The following is a 17,742-nucleotide window of genomic DNA, read 5'->3' on the forward strand; positions in this document are numbered from 1 at the left end:
ATGTACAAAACTGTACAAAACCACAAATGATATGATGATCGATGTGCAAATGGGAATTGTTTTGTACAGTTTATTTTCGTACCCTGATAGTGTGTATTTAAATACAATAATACAAACATACATACATACATATGTGTGAGCTGTGAATCTTTTTAGTCCATGATGTCAAAGCTACACTTTTGAAGAACGTGTACGATATGTACATATGTATCTACTAGATATGCCAAAATATGAGGAAAATTGTGATCCCGCGATTTCGGAATATTTTTTAAGTAATCATAACTTTTATGAATATGAGTAAAAATTCAATATCTAAAAGCCTCAAAAACACCGGGATCCCGGGATTGGCATCCCTAGTATCTACATATTTATGTATGTATAATTAGCATTTTGTCTTACCATATGGTCGCAATAAAAGCGCTAAATGCGTTTTTAAATACTTTTGCACTGCAAATACCCATCTATAAACATATGTACATACATCCATATTTGCTTATTATTGTCCGTATATACATATCTCATTACTGGTCAAATATTTTTGATCATGATTCTACTTGTACAATAATTTAAGGCCCGTCCACATAGAACATTGGCGTTGTGCTGGCGTTGGCGTAGGTTCATCAGCTGACTTTGAACACATGAATTTAAATGCAACCGTTCACATAGGCAAAATTCGGCGACTCTAACGCCAACACAAAGCAAGAGATGACCATCTCTCAACTTTTCGCGTGCGTCGCTTGTCAACTGTTGCAAATAAAAAAAAACTATGTGAAATATTTTTCCTTTTTAATCAAATGTGGGAAAGAAATATCGTTTTTCATGTGATTATTTATATGAAATATAAATGCTAATTTAGTGGCCAAAGCATTCGCTGCCAAGCGTTCATTGTAGCAAGCCTAGTTTTATAGTGCGTTGGCAAAAGTCGGAAGTTAAATCAATAGTATCTAGTAGTATCTGGTTAAAAATACTTAAAAAATGTTATAATGCAGTTGTCAGGTAATAAGCTATAAAAACTTAGTAAACATTAAGCAAACAAAATATAAATGGTCAAAATTGTTCAAAGCTTCGCACTCCTTTTTTCTTCTGTGGACAAATGCATGTACATCCATATGTGTAAGCTGTGGGATTTCTTAGCTTGTTCTGGAAGATTACAATTTCCTGTCTAAGAAAAGTCTTGGAAATTTTATCTCAAAAAGAATCTTTTAACACCATAGGCTTCTTCAAATTAATTTACCTTAACGTCCATACTAGAGATGGGCACTAGATTTAGTCCGGATCCCGCCCGAAATTCAATTTTTAAGCCCCGAACCCGATCATCCCGACGTTTTTCAGAATTGTACCGCGGGTCCCGTGGGTCCCGAAATCTATCTCTAAGAAAAATTCACATGAATTTCAAATTAATTTTAAATAACAAAAAAAAAAATAATGTAAGATCTGCCATCTTCTGATTTTTTTGTTTTGCTTTGCTGTTCGTTTTCGTCCTAATAAAACATAAGAAAGTGCATATTTCACACAACGTTTTTAAGGAAGATTTTCCGAATTTGCTGAGGTTTCGGATTTATCGGGAGTGTCGGGAAAGGGTTTTGGTCCCGTCCCGCCCGCAAAATTTCACAGACCTTCCCGATACCGCCCATCCCGGCCAACTTGAAATCAGTACCGTGGGTACCGCGGGTCCCGATATCCCGCGCCCATTTCTAGTCCATACACATACATACATACATGTACATACATATATGTATGTATATTTCTACTTCTTTTAAAACACTTTTCTACACATTTTATGACAAAAAGGTTATATATTTCAAATATTCTTATAGAATTTATTATTTTAATAAACACGTACATACAATGTACATATGTACATATCTGGTTATATTTCTGAATTGTTTAAACAATTTTTTCTAACAAACCAAAAACTCGTTTGGCATTTAATCCGCCAGCCCCCACAAGCTATTTACTGTATGTATGTTTAAGCATATGTAAGTACATACATGCCAGTCCGTCCCATCCATTCAGAACAACGAATTTACTATGTAAATAATATGCATACCTATATGTACATATGTATGTACGTATAATATAGTACATATGCCCACAGAGAACGAATCACCGTATCACCGAAAATTCACAAATACTCATAGAAACCAGAATAAGTAATTTTTTCGTCAATTCTCTTTTGTGCTGCCGGTGTTTTCACATTCTCTGTTGTTAATTTGGCAGTCGTGTTGTTATTGTTAATACATATTGCTCTTGGCGTTTGTTACTTTTTTGTTGATTCTGTTGCTTTCCGCCTAACCTTGAAGCATATTAAGTTGGTGTGAGAGTATTTGAAAAAAGTGCACAAATGTGTATTTACACTTAAACAGTGTTCATATGTATGTAAGTGTATACAAAATACTTATACATTCATATACATATATATGTATATATGTATGTACGTATGTAGTGCGTCTCCACTTATACTTATGTATGTAGATGTAGTGTATTTTGTGTTTCCCCTTTAGTTTTTGTTTAATTTTTTTATTTATATATATTTTTCTTATTTTGGAATTACACCAATTTCGGTTAGTTGTTTGTCGAAATTGCGGAGAGCTGTAACGCATGTGGAGTTGTTTAACACACTCTTTTTTCAATTCTAGCTTGTAATTAAAATAACGCGCACACATACATATGTATGTATGTACATTAGAGTGGTCCAAAAAAATAAAGTCGGAGTTTTAATGCCGGCACACCCTAGGATTTATCTATATCGAAAAAAAATATACCCCTATTTTTTTATTTTGAAATCAAAAAATATTTAGGGAGTGCTCAAAGCTCTCAAAGTTTTCCATGTATTTTATATGGGGAAAAAACAAATTTTCGTAAAAATGGCATAAAACTCTTGAAAATCAATATTTTTCGACCGGAAAACTATGGTTCTCTTCAGGAGACTCCCAGTATTAATATCCAATTGTTTATTTAACCATTTTTTATGATTACAGATTTTTTATTGGTCCCCCAACTGCATTTTCAAGGACCCATAAAATATAGTCACCATGAAAAAATTGTTAAAGGAACAATTGGGTATTATTACCGCGAATCTCCTGAAGATAAGCAAAGTTTTCTGATCGAAAAATATTGATTTTCAAGAATTCTACACTATTTCTACGAAAAGTTGTTTTTTCCCCATATAAAATACATTGAAAACTTTGAGCGCTTTGAGCACACCCTAATTTTTTTTGTTTTCAAAATAAAAAAGTAAGGGTATAATTTTTTTTGGTATACAACAATCCTAGGGGCTGGCGGCATTAAAAATGCGACCTAATTTTTTTACATACATTTTTGGACCACTTTAATGTACACATATATGTATATGGTTCAGAAAGCTATGCTACTTAAAATACAGATTTTTACTCGAAATTCGTCAAATTCGTATATTTCTTCATCTGGTACATATTAATATTAATATATTCGCATATTTACATTTATAAGTATACAAATTTTTAAATTACATACATCTGTGCACCCCTATTACATATTTATTTCAGGAAGCTGAGAACTGTACTCCATAATTAGCCATTCTTTACTTATAAAAGGCCGTTAAGCATAGTTCGAATACTAAATACGTAGTAATATTTAAATATCTACTTGAAGATTACCAAATAATCATAAGCGGCACTATTTGATCTCGGCTGAGTGCATTAAAAGGTTACACTGAATTTAAAAATATAGTAAATTTGAATTTCCAGGTGGCAATTATAATTAAACATATGTACATACATTAAGTAAGTGTAACACACCCCGCAATTAGTATGCAGACAAATATACATAAGTATGTTAGTATTTCACTAGTGAATTGTCAAATATTTACGCAGCAATCATAAATAGCTTCAGTTTGTGGCTTATATCCATATATATGTACATATGTATGTGCATACATACTAAACATATTGTTGCCTTAGTATAAATAGAAAAGGCGTATCTAAAATTATTGTGTCTTAACAGAAGAGTAATTAAAAACTTTATAAAAACTGAAGTTCCTCAGTGACGAATTTCATCAAAAAACTCTGTTTTTATTAAATACTGTAATTAATTTGGTTATATTCGAGTTCTTGTATATTTTTGTTATGTTTTTAGTGAGTAAACTACTGATTTTAACAAAAAGCTGAATTTTGAAAGAAACTGGGTTTAAACCTTTGTATATAAAGAAAACAATATTTATTTATGTTCATATATTAATAGTTCATTTATGGAAATTAGTTAGTAAGGAGAGGAAGGCAGCCGACAACAAAATTTTGTTAATCATGTTAATATGCGGACGACACGGTAGAAAAACAGGAAGTTGAAATGGAATATTAATTAAAGCTAAAAAATTATTTATGAAAACTAGAGATGTGAAGAGAATTGCGTGTTTTAAAGTAGTAGCATGCAAACTGCTAAATATGATTAGCGTATTAAGGCGTAGACTTCAAAAAAGAAGAAGAGAAGACGGGATCATATCCATATCATATTTGCAAACATCGTCAAATATACAAAATAGTTATGTGCGTATTTTATAAATAATATAAGTACATACTATTTTTTATGTATGTTTTCATTTTATAATAACATGGGCAATACGCATACAAATTAAGTTTAAAAGAATGGAAAGGCGCTTAGGTATTAGAAATAAGAAAATATTTAAAAGCAGAGAGTTGGATCTTTATTTTCGTTAAGTGTTGGATGTCTTCCATATACAATACTTATTTAGGATAGATAGATTTCGAAATACCTTGACTGGATCTTATAGTTGGAAAAATGTATGATCATATTTTATAAGTATGTATGTATGTAAAATTTTAATTTTACGTTCTTTTAATATGTTTATTTCATCAACATTAGTATGTATGTATATGTAATCAAGATTTAAGAAACTGTCAGACATTTTCGCAGTGAACACTCTTCTGCCGAAATTAACACAAACATCAGTCGTCGTCGTTCACGAGCACCTCAACACAAAGCTGTGAAAACTGACGCGAAATGGGATTTTAACAGAAACAAACTCGCACTCATGCGTGACCAAATAATGGAAATAAAATTAAAAAAGAAGTGAAATAACATTTCAAATGCTTTTGTTGGCTCCTATCACATTGGATACACGCGGAGCAAACTCATCAGAGCAAGCGTCAAGGTCGCAAGCAATTTTTCTGGGCATAAAGCTTAAAATTGCTTCCAAAATTAGTATGCGAGAACATATGTACGATACATATGTATGTATGGAGCTACATTAAAAAAAAAAATCGTAATAACACGATGTGAGATTAAAAAATTATTAAGTGCATTTGTCAACGTTAACTTATTCTAGTAGTTGGAAAATAAGTATGAAGCAATTTAATATTAAAGTAGTTAGAGGAAGTATTCTGCTGTTCTGATCCTCAACATCGCAGAAGGTATGAAACTGGCAACTAAATTTTTGTGATTAACAAGAAAATTTTTTATTAACAAGAAAATTGTTATTAAACTAGCAGTTCTTCTAGTGCTCCTACAAGCTTTTCTGGGCTCAGTTCATAATTGCTAGTCCCTCAAAACTCTATTATTTATACCGTCATAGCATTTAACCATAGTTATAACCCATAATATAAGCATTAATTTCAGTAGGATTGTCAGTCGACTCCAGGAGCACGCTGTCCACAATATTGATTGATTATTATTTAGTTATTTATTAAGTGTCATCCAAAACGTTTCACTTAAAAACTCAAGAATATTTCGTCCAATATGTTTTGCCAGGCAGTTGTTTAAATTCACACCTATCGTAAAATTTTGTTTGGCCCTCCTAAGCTTCCTAAGCTTTCGTAAAGAAAATCAGCCGATCGGAGCTGTGATGAAGTAAGGCAGCTGTCGTTAAGAGCGGCAGGCTTTATTCAAATGCATTTGATTGCAAGCACGCGTATGCTATCAACAGGTGCTGATGAACGCAAACAGCAAATAATGCAAAGCAGATGTGTGTATGGATGTATTCATATACATATATGTACAGTTGTCCACAAATAATAGCAGTGCGATATTTTGTCCAGTTTTTATAATTTTTCTTTTTTTTTTGCTTATTACCTCTAATAAATGACCGATAATATTATCTAACAAAAACCACATATTTCAAACTTTGTGCAAAAATTCTTTTCACCAAAATTTCAAAATTTTTATTCAGAATTTTTAGAAAAATGTTTATAGTGCATCGATCTTTTGGGATTTTTTTTTTTGGTATGCTCGACAATATTTTTATATAGAAGAGAATGCTTAGCACCGTGAAAAAAAATTGTCGAAAGTCAACGGTATCTTGTAGCCAGTTGAACTGTAGCACTGTGTTATACTACAATTAAATGGCCTTTAAAAGTACATACCTAACATTATTCTAATAAATAATAAATATTAAAAAAAAAAAAAAAATAAATAGAGTCAAAACTCGTCAAAATATAGTACGAATATTATTTTGGGGACAACTGTATGTATTTACATATAATCATGTATGTATGTAATCTTGACGAAAGCTACTTAGCAACTATTCATGGATGCATGTATGTATCTGTGTTGCGAGTGGTGTATAGAAACAAGGGCAACAACAATGACAGGTGGTGCTGTGTAGGTGGTATTTATCCGGCGTGAGCTACGCAAATGCTGCGTGGGTACGGGGAAACTCTTCGATTCGATGAGATGTCGAGAAGTAGTAGAGCAAAAAAAAAATATATATTGCGCGCAACTTGCAGTCGTCGCCAAGACTGCCCACACTACATGTAAGCAATTCATTCATTCATGGATTGCGGTAGACGACGCACTCACCCAGAGACTCACTCATTCACTTCTGCAGTCAGACCATCAATATGCAATTCACATAGCTGCTGCTGGTTAAGAGCGACTGTAACAGCCGTTAGACGTGGGTGGCTACTTCCGTAGCAGCACAGCCGATACTGGTTATTAACACTGATAAAGCGGCGGCGAATAAAAAATGATTCTTTGACGAATTCTAATTTATCCGACTTTCGGATAAATTTTTGAAAATAAGCTAATTTCTCATCGGTAATCAGTTGCAGAATGTCTAATTGGAATTAGTACATAACATTTGACATACATATGTACATATATAGTTACCGTGTTAAAAGATAACATTTTTTGTTAAATATAGATATATATTTAAACATGTCTTCATATGTGCATATGTATGTATGTATGTATCTGCAACACTGATACAAAGTGAGTGCAAATTTCACTAGTGTTACCTATACCCACGCACTACCATACTATGTTTTGAGGCTTGGACAGTTATTAGGACCCCTTTGATTCCAATATGGAATAGTCGGTATAATGTATCTATACATAAGCACATTTATGTAAACCTTAATATGGCAAAACTACTTTAGCGAAAAGTGCCGGCGATGACTGCTTCAACGTAACTCAACTGTTGACAAACCAAATGAAAACTAGCGCAATAGCCACTAGTCTGCGGGGAACAGCGTTGAAATTAGATATGGTGGGTACACTCGCATGCACGCAGTTCGCGTTTTACGGAAATCCGGCGAGAATCCAACTAAGCCACCAGCACACGAATGTCTAAATTGCACAACCGCTTCAAATGCTTTTCGACTTTGGCCTTCCAAAAGTTTTAACCCGAAATGCTAAATAAGCGCTGACCACACCCAAATCCCGCAAAGCACATAAGTGTATATGTATGTATGTATGTATACTGTATGCATGTATGTACATGTGGTGCATACATACGTAAGTAAGTAAGTAAGTGCTACTATATACACGCATAGTTACCTCGCGATTCCTACGTACGTACATAAATAGCGGGGGAGGTGAATGGAGCGACTAACAGGCGTCTAATTAATCTAACTCAAATTGTGTCGGAGTGCAATTAATTCGTTTTATTACTTTTTATTACGTTTTATCTACATACGTTTTTACTCTGGTTCCGATTGAAATTGTCGATGCGCCTGCGTAAACTTAGATACATACATATATGTGTGTACATTAGACTGATTCAAAAATATCTACTAACTTGTTTTTTTTTAATAGCCCCCTCTTCAATTCCTCCTGGGAGGGTGTCAAAAGATGCCAGTTAAAAGCGCACCGCAGTTTTATATTTTCCATGTAAATTAGTTAGAAAAAAATTGTTTTCATCTTTGGAATTTGTCTTCTCGGCTATAAATTATCGAACTTAAAAATGCGATACACATTTTTGTATGAAATTAAATGCTCTACAAAAAACGTCTTCTATCGTTTTTTTATAAACCCAGTGGTTTCACGATTATTCAAACTTAAACTTGAATTTATGTCATTATTACAGTTTTTTCTCCTATTTTATGTTGAATAATAATTTTTGTAGAGCGTCTAATTTCCTACAAAAATATGTATCGGCTTTCTTAGTTCGACAATTTATAGCCAAGAAAACAAATTCCAAAGATGAAAAAAAATGTGTTCTAAATAATTTATAGGGAAAATAGAAATCCCCGATGCGCGACATTTCACGCTTAATATTAAGGGTTGCACTATGAACAGGCATCCCCCGGAGGTATTGTAGAGGAGGCTATTAAAAATAGAAGTTAGTCGATTTTTTTGAATCAGTCTAATGCATATGTATGTTTAGTGAGCTTCATTTTTCATTTGCCTAAAGTCGTAGGCTGATTTTCATATCCATACATACATACATACATATGTACACAAACTCGCATAATATATTTAATATATTTAAGCATCCATTTTCCATACATATGCATGTGTGCGGTTACTTTCATTATTTTTACATTCATTTTTCTAAACTTTGAAACTCAATTCAAATTGCCTTTGCTTGCTCTCACGAATGAGTTTTTCATGCAGTTGTGCGATATTTTTATGTTTTATCAAAATTTTTGCAGTTATTCATTTCTGTTGAAATGGGCTTCCGCAGCGGGGGTTTGCGGCTTCACAATTTCTTTTAGCGAATGGGGAATAATGATTTTCGACCATGTTCGGGAAACTAGTCGAATTCGACTTGATTTGCCCAATGTAGACTTTTGAATATGCTATCGGTAAAACATATGCACATACGTACTATGTAAAACGAAATTGATTTAAATATTCTCGAATACTTGCACTGATTTGTTTTGTTGTTCTTTTCTCAACTTTCTTGTTGCCTTTGACTTTTGCCAAAATTTGCTTTATTTTATTTTATTTTTTCAAATTTTAATTTGCGGTTTTAAGCTGTCCGTTTTAATTTGTGGTTTAATTCGAGTCTCAAATTAAAATAATTGAAAGTCAACCAAGCATTGTCAACGACAACACACCTTTATACCAATGGGCTATATCTACATACACACATGTACATATGTATGTATATTTATGCATTCACGTAAATAGAAAGCCTTAAAGCTTCACACGTTGTCAGAATACAATTAAATTAAGATTTGCGTTGCTTAAAGCACTGTCTTTTGAACTAAACGTCGGCTTGAAAATCTAGTTTTTAAAGTAAATCTTTAAAAAAAAAATATACTTTTAAGTACATACATACATATATATCTTTACTTGAATATGGTAAGGCCTTTTCTAAAACGTTTGCTTCTTTATAAAGTAGTTATAAGAGATTTCTCTATAAAAATTAAACTTTTTCGGTTGAGATTTTTTTCATACATTAGTTTTCATTAACACAGAAAGTAATATTTTGCTGTGTGAATATGCATCGACTTTTGTGCAGAGCAGAATTTCGAAAGAAAATGATTAACGGCCTTTCTATAGCATTTTCAGTTTAAATGAAACTTCTTTTCAAATTAAATGAAACCATTTTCAAACAAAGCGAAACCATTTTCAAATTAAATGAAACCTTTTTCAGATTCAATGAAACTTTATTCAAATTAAAAGAAACTTCCTTTTAAGAATGTTTAATTTAATTTGAATAAAGTTTCATTGAATCTGAAAAAGGTTTCATCTAATTTGAATATGGTTTCGCTTAATTTGAAAATGGTTTCATTTAAACTGAAAATGCTATATATTAAGGTATGTACATATGTATATATATATTATAGTGTATCATTGCTTTTATATCGCTTGGGAACCGTTTAGTTCTTCAATAAAAAAAAGAAAATTTAAGTTTGAGGGTAGAGCAAGACGTGGGACGGACAAATCTATGTTCGCCGATTTTCTGAAACTTTTATTTTGAAAAAGGGTTACTCGTCTCAAAACTTTGGCAACGAATAGAAGAAACCAATCGCAAAGCGAAAAACGTCTGAATATTTCCTATGTTCCATAAATAATCTCCAGTGCTGAATTAATTATCAATCGACAAGCATAAATACGTAAATACATATATATCTACATATGTATATAGGTAATACATTATATATGTATGTATGTATGTATGTATGTAGTATGTTTGTGCGTATTCAATAAAAGTTTGAAGCTTGAATATCGCCATATTTTCGACAAAACGTGAAGAGTATGTGTGTTTGAAAACAAAAGTCTACAGTCTGATATATGTATGTATGTATACATAAATACATACATACGCAATGGCTTGTAATTACCGCTTTAAGCTTGACGCGACACACATATGTATGTACGTATAATCATTTTAATCCAGACAGTGCCGATTTGTTGAAATTACTAAAATATAAATAAACAAAAACAAGCCAGATGTTTGTGTTGTGTTATTATAGAAAAAAAAACAAAGCCAAAATTTTGTATGATAAATGGATCCAGTGATGATTAACTTCCTGAAACAAACTTTGTCTACGCAGACTTGGCATTAATTTATAAATATTCTGGTTATGGAAATATTTTTTTTGTTTGTGAAAAATTTCATATTTTTACTTAACTGGTGTGTGTATGTGTTCATGCAAAACAATATCGCTGATAATTGTTATTTAAATACCATAAAAGATATATATATACATATATTAATATATATATATATATATAGATAAATTAACCGCAAAACAGATAGAAGTAACCGAAATTGTTGTTTTTAGACGACTAAAAAATGTTAGACTCCAAAAACTCGTTCGCGTTCACAATAGGCGAATAGTCACATAGAAAATTTGATATGTAGGAATTAATACCAAAGCTAGTCCTTGCAACGATTGAGATGATGAAGTTACATATTTTGCGACATAATTTTGAAAATATATTTTTATTTCTCAAACATAACACAATTTTTCGAAAACTTTCTACGAGTAAACAAAGCATTTTTTTAAATATGTCATATATGCCAATAGCCTTAGTAGCTAGTACCTTTTTTGTAATATAATTATTTATAGTTATATTTCATTTAAAAAATAAATAAATAAATAAAAATGTTCATACGTGATTTTCTGGTTTGTCCATTTATCAACAAATTTGTGAGAGATGTCGCGCTTTGAGATTAATACATAATAAATGTATGAATTTACATAAAATAAAAATACATTATTTGTCAGATTTGAATAAATAATGCCACAGTTATCCCAGAGGACAAAAACAAAACATACGTAGATACAGACATATTTATCTATGTACTTGCTTAGATACATACATACATACATATGTATGTAGGTACAAGTATCGCTGGTTTGCTGAAAGAATGCTACAACACAAAAAAAATCAAAAATTCTCGATAAACCGATTTAAGGTTTTGTGTTTGGTATTGCGCTTTACTTTGGCTTCTTACTTTGACCAAAGTATGATTGTTTTCTTAGAATATTTGCTGAACAAATTGGAAAATTGGAGTAAAGTTGTAAGAATGACATATTTCCTTCTTATGAAACATTATTGACAGATATGCATAGTTGTGAATTTTTCACTCAAAATATTAGAAGGTCTGACGTCGCCTTCTGCATATTTAATTCGATGAAAACTTTGAAACAGGGAGTTTTTCAGAAATCTTCAAATTGTCTCTTGGCTTCTCGAATATGTTTTTAAATTTATATTTCATATAACCTTTTAAATGCCTATACAAATAGGCGTATGTATATTTAATATTGCCTAGCTCTAAATTGAGCTAACTCAAAATTCAGACCGGGAAATATAACTACTTGTGGATCGTACAGATTCAACGCAATTAATACAAAACCAGGCGTAACAGTAGTTTTTTATTAAGTGTATATAATTATGAAGAAAAAAATATTTGTATGAAAAAAAATCATCTCAATTTTTTTTTTTTTTGTGTTGATCGCACTTTAGATCTAGGTGTGCGATATGTACGATGGGAAAAGACATTTCAGTAAGTTTTGGCTGTTTTTCTTTGTTTAAAAAATGTTTATTGTAATTTTTTGAAAATATAGCTTACTTTGATACTATCTAAAAAAAAAACCATTTAAATCACAATTTCGATCTTTGTAGAACATTTATAAAACTTTGACGAAAGTTTTAAAATATAATTTATTTTACAATTCCGGTGGAAAGACGGCAACTTTTTTTGCTGCAGCACCCTAATGTATATATTAAAATCTTTCTACAAATATGTTTCAATTAAAAATATGTTTGCATACGGCCAAGTACATATGTATGTATTCCTTTGCGTGTAAAACTTGAAACTTATCAACAACAAATACCCTTAACTCATTTAATATTTGACAATAAATAATGTTTAGTAATGGGTTGTGGCACAGTTGTGTATACATATAACGGGTGATTTTTTAAGAGCTTGATAACTTTTTTTTTAAAAAAAACGCATAAAATTTCAAATTTGCAAAATCTCATCGGTTCTTTATTTGAAACGTTAGATTGGTCCATGACATTTACTTTTTGAAGATAATTTCATTTAAATGTTGACCGCGGCTGCGTCTTAGGTGGTCCATTCGGAAAGTCCAATTTTGGGCAACTTTTTCGAGCATTTCGGCCGGAATAGCCCGAATTTCTTCGGAAATGTTGTCTTCCAAAGCTGGAATAGTTGCTGGCTTATTTCTGTAGACTTTAGACTTGACGTAGCCCCACAAAAAATAGTCTAAAGGCGTCAAATCGCATGATCTTGGTGGCCAACTTACCGGTCCATTTCTTGAGATGAATTGTTCTCCGAAGTTTTCCCTCAAAATGGCCATAGAATCGCGAGCTGTGTGGCATGTAGCGCCATCTTGTTGAAACCACATGTCAACCAAGTTCAGTTCTTCCATTTTTGGCAACAAAAAGTTTGTTAGCATCGAACGATAGCGGTCGCCATTCACCGTAACGTTGCGTCCAACAGCATCTTTGAAAAAATACGGTCCAATGATTCCACCAGCGTACAAACCACACCAAACAGTGCATTTTTCGGGATGCATGGGCAGTTCTTGAACGGCTTCTGGTTGCTCTTCACTCCAAATGCGGCAATTTTGCTTATTTACGAAGCCATTCAACCAGAAATGAGCCTCATCGCTGAACAAAATTTGTCGATAAAAAAGCGGATTTTCTGCCAACTTTTCTAGGGCCCATTCACTGAAAATTCGACGTTGTGGCAGATCGTTCGGCTTCAGTTCTTGCACGAGCTGTATTTTATACGGTTTTACACCAAGATCTTTGCGTAAAATCTTCCATGTGGTCGAATAACACAAACCCAATTGCTGCGAACGGCGACGAATCGACATTTCACGGTCTTCAGCAACACTCTCAGAAACAGACGCAATATTCTCTTCTGTACGCACTGTACGCATTCGTGTGGTTGGTTTAATGTCCAATAAAGTAAACTGAGTGCGAAACTTGGTCACAATCGCATTAATTGTTTGCTCACTTGGTCGATTATGTAGACCATAAATCGGACGTAAAGCGCGAAACACATTTCGAACCGAACACTGATTTTGGTAATAAAATTCAATGATTTGCAAGCGTTGCTCGTTAGTAAGTCTATTCATGATGAAATTTCAAAGCATACTGAGCATCTTTCTCTTTGACACCATGTCTGAAATCCCACGTGATCTGTCAAATACTAATGCATGAAAATCCTAACCTCAAAAAAATCACCCGTTACATACATACATATGCACATACTTCAATTTGAATGAAATAACAAATATAGAAATAACACAAAGCTCCATGGAATTTAAATTTTGCCAGTTTATGTTCATATACACAACAGAAAACCAAACACCTAATCCACAAATAAAAACTTATGAATACGAATCAATACGTTGCGCTTTTATTTTACTTGGATATTTGTATTTACATATATTTGCAATAAATTACCTATTACACATCCATACATATACATACTTATGTACGTATGCAGTCATTAGCGCACACAAGGGGTGGGTTTTGGGGTTCAAACCCCCCCTAAAGCTAATAACCTGAAATACAAACTGTATCCTAAAGCCAGCTCTCAAGAAAAATCACAAGAAATATTTTTTATTATAAAGCACTTTGCTTCTGCTGTAAATTTTCTTGAAGAAATAAATATACGAGCATTTTTTTCTTGAGAGATGCAAATTGATTGAAGAAATTTTGATATAAGAAAATTCCTATCCATTTCTTGTGCGCCATTTTATATGAATTTTTCTTTTTTTTTGAGAGCTCTCAAAAGTTTAACTGCGAATGAAACCTACAAATATGCAATGCATACTCACTTACAGAGCCTCAAAGAGTTTACAACTGATATGTCCTTAACAAGGATTCGAAGATTTAATTTGCCCACTTCGAATTCGTTCCACCAAAATTGCCTACATAAAAAAAATTCAAGTTCATTTAATTTTCTCGGTATTCGAAATATTAAAAAAATTAGGCAATCGTAAAAAATCACCATCTCATTCGAAAACCAGAAACCAGATATCGAGGAAAATGAACATTAAAACTCTTTTTTTTTAATTTTTTTATTACTTTTGCAAGTTGAGCGCATCTTGTGTTTATAGAACTTTATATTAAACAAGTAATTTCAAATTACGGGAAGACCCTTGAGGTACCATCTTTCCGATAAAAAAAAAGAATTATTGAAATCGGTTCACGTGGTCCAAAGTTATGCGTTAGCATACTATTCCGACGAATTGATAACCTACTCCTTTTTCGAAGTCGGTTACAAATGTTTGAGTTTTTTGCTAATTTTATGTAAATAAATGCAATTTATGAAACTTCAAAAAGTTTATTTATTTTTTACATACTGTACATAAAACTTGCATAAATGTACTTTAATGATCATTTTATCTGAAGCGAATTTTCAGAAGTATAAACCCCTCCCAAAATATATTCCTGGGTGCGCCCCTGTATGTAGTATACATACGTACATACATATGCGTAAGGCGGCTGCAATATGTACCGCGAGCAGCTTAGCGGCATACCGATTTTAGTCGTTGTATTTAATTGTAATTATTAGTTTTCGGCATTAATTCATTGTAATGCTAATTGATGCGGACTGTTGCGTCGTGCATATCAATTACGATTGATTCACTAAAGCATGTACATACATACATATGTAGGTATGTATGTGTGGCTATATGCGATCTTTAATTCAAAGATTTGAAAGATCAGTTAAATTGAGTCATTAATTGAGGTATTCGAAAAACAAACAGCTTACAAAAGCGTTAAACTTTGCAAAAAAGTGTAAAATAAATCCAATCAATCAAATTCAATTGGAACGCACCGACCACTTAAGCTGACACTTTGTAAAGAAGAAATGTGTATTTAAATAAACAGCATTTGCACACATACAAGTCTGATTTTTTTTTTAATATTTGCACCTTACATGCATACAAGCTGTGACCAACTAAATGCACTTTGGTCGAAATGTGATTTAACAAGATTGCGCTGGCATCGCAAGCAGATTTGTGTCACTTTGGCAATCGGACAAACAATATCAACACCAACAACATGTAATGTAAGAGAACCACAGCAATTAAATGTCAATCGTCGTCTTAAATAGTGTGACTAGGAGCTGAGCAAAGTCTGTTGTTAAAAGGAAAAAAAAAACAACCAAACGGAATTTCATTCATGCATTCATCACATTGCTTTCAATTATATTGAATGAGTACAAACTCGGCGAATTTACAAATATCGCTTTTACTTTCTTATTTTGCTGTTGAATGAATGTTCAATTATAAGGAGTGCCACACTTTCTCGCAGTACGGATACCCGTACCGTGAGCTACAATTGCTCGTACAGCGGTTGCATGCAAAGTCATGAAAAAAAAAACAAAAATGTTTTTAAACTACAGATCGCATACGCGACTGCAACGACAACACTTATCGAAATGCAAAACTCTGTCATTGCCAATTTCACGAGTACCAAGACCAAGTAAACTGCCACTCGGACAACGGCTCTCCGTTGCAAATGATAGAACTCGAAAATTTAAAAAAAAAATGTTTTTTTTTTTTATACATATATGTACATTAGGGTGGGTCAATTAGTAGGTCAATTAAAAAAGTTGATTCATATCCTTGCGATTCTGGTACTATGGACCATAACAAACATTTTCGCCCAAGGAACCATACCTCTAAAATCATTTTCGAGCCTGCCAAAATTTTTTGGTAGATATTTTCAAAACTACCAAATAAACGACCTCTTAGATGCATTTCAAAGACAAAAAAATATTATTGAAAATGTGTATACGGGGGTTTTTTGGGTCAGAGAATCCTTTTTTCGCATTAATTTTTAATTTTGATCGCAAAAAAATAAAAAAAAATAAAAAATAAAAAAATAAAGCAAAATAAAGAAATAAATATTTTTCCTTTATTTTAAATTATTAGAAAGTCAAAGATTTGACTATTTGAGCAATAAGTTCGTCAATTTCCCCCAAAAAAAGTGAAAAATCCAAAAAAAATTTCAAAAACGCCTCTGGTGGCGATCAAAATTAAAAATTAATGCGAAAAATGGATTCTCTGACCCAAAAAACCCCCGTATACACATTTTCAATAATATTTTTTTGTCTTTGAAATGCATCTAAGAGGTCGTTTATTTGGTATTTTTGAAAATATCTACCAAAAAATTTTGGCAGGCTCGAAAATGATTTTAGAGGTATGGTTCCTTGGGCGTAAATGTTTGTTATGGTCCATAGTACCAGAATCGCAAGGATATGAATCAACTTTTTTAATTGACCCACCCTAATGTACATATATGTAAATGCATACTAAATGTGTATAGAAAACTGTGCTCATTTTTGGCACACATTCATAAAGGTCTGCGGCAGGTCAAATTCTGCCTCAATTGATTACGGCGAAGCGCAGCAATGGCATGCAAGTAATTCCAACAACACGGGATAGGTTTGGCAGCCGAAGGAGGTGAGCTTGCTGCGCTATGTTCCAATTAAGCAGTCTTTCGGCGCTGAGTGAAATGAATGTATATGAAATCGTACATATGTACATATCGCTCATTTACTAAAAGACTTTCATAACTCAAGAAACCAAAAAAAAAAAAATCAAGCAAAATGGCTCATACGTTTTGAATTTCGAAGATCGACCTATCTCGGCAGCCAGTTCGAAAACGTTTTCTCTCAAACAATTTTTCAACAACGCATTATTTCAGAATTTTATTGAAAAACAGCCTATCTCAGAATTTCAAAAACGCCCTATCTCAGCACATTTTCAATATTATTTCGCTCGAAAGTCACATTAAGCTATTTTAAAGATTTCATTTTAAAAAGTCAGAGTTCGTTTGCAATTAGTTGATGAGTAACGCTTACTTGGGGCAAAATTTCTTTTAACATGTTGAATATAAACTCAGAAATATTATAGAGTGTTTAGTGGGACCTGCTTTGTTATAAAAAAATGCGCCTCAAAAAAAAATATATATATTTTCCATATACATATGTATATGTATATATCTCCATGTGTATGAGCATATGTATGTACATATACATATACAGGTTTATTTTATGGCCTAAATACAGCA

General features: G+C 32.5%; 2 protein-coding genes across 3 annotated transcripts in view; one reads left to right on the forward strand and one right to left on the reverse strand.

The window, feature by feature from the left end:
- LOC118748412 (somatomedin-B and thrombospondin type-1 domain-containing protein) overlaps positions 1-17,742 on the reverse strand; it is a 311,093-nt gene that overhangs the window by 215,134 nt on the left and 78,217 nt on the right. The gene's annotated exons all lie outside the window — the stretch shown is intronic.
- Positions 1-17,742, forward strand: part of LOC118748407 (activating transcription factor 3) — a 51,177-nt gene that overhangs the window by 5,568 nt on the left and 27,867 nt on the right. The gene's annotated exons all lie outside the window — the stretch shown is intronic.

The sequence above is a fragment of the Rhagoletis pomonella genome, unplaced genomic scaffold (assembly GCF_013731165.1).
Source record: "Rhagoletis pomonella isolate Grant_MI unplaced genomic scaffold, Rhpom_1.0 Rhpom_scaffold_00013, whole genome shotgun sequence".
Taxonomy (NCBI): domain Eukaryota; kingdom Metazoa; phylum Arthropoda; class Insecta; order Diptera; family Tephritidae; genus Rhagoletis; species Rhagoletis pomonella.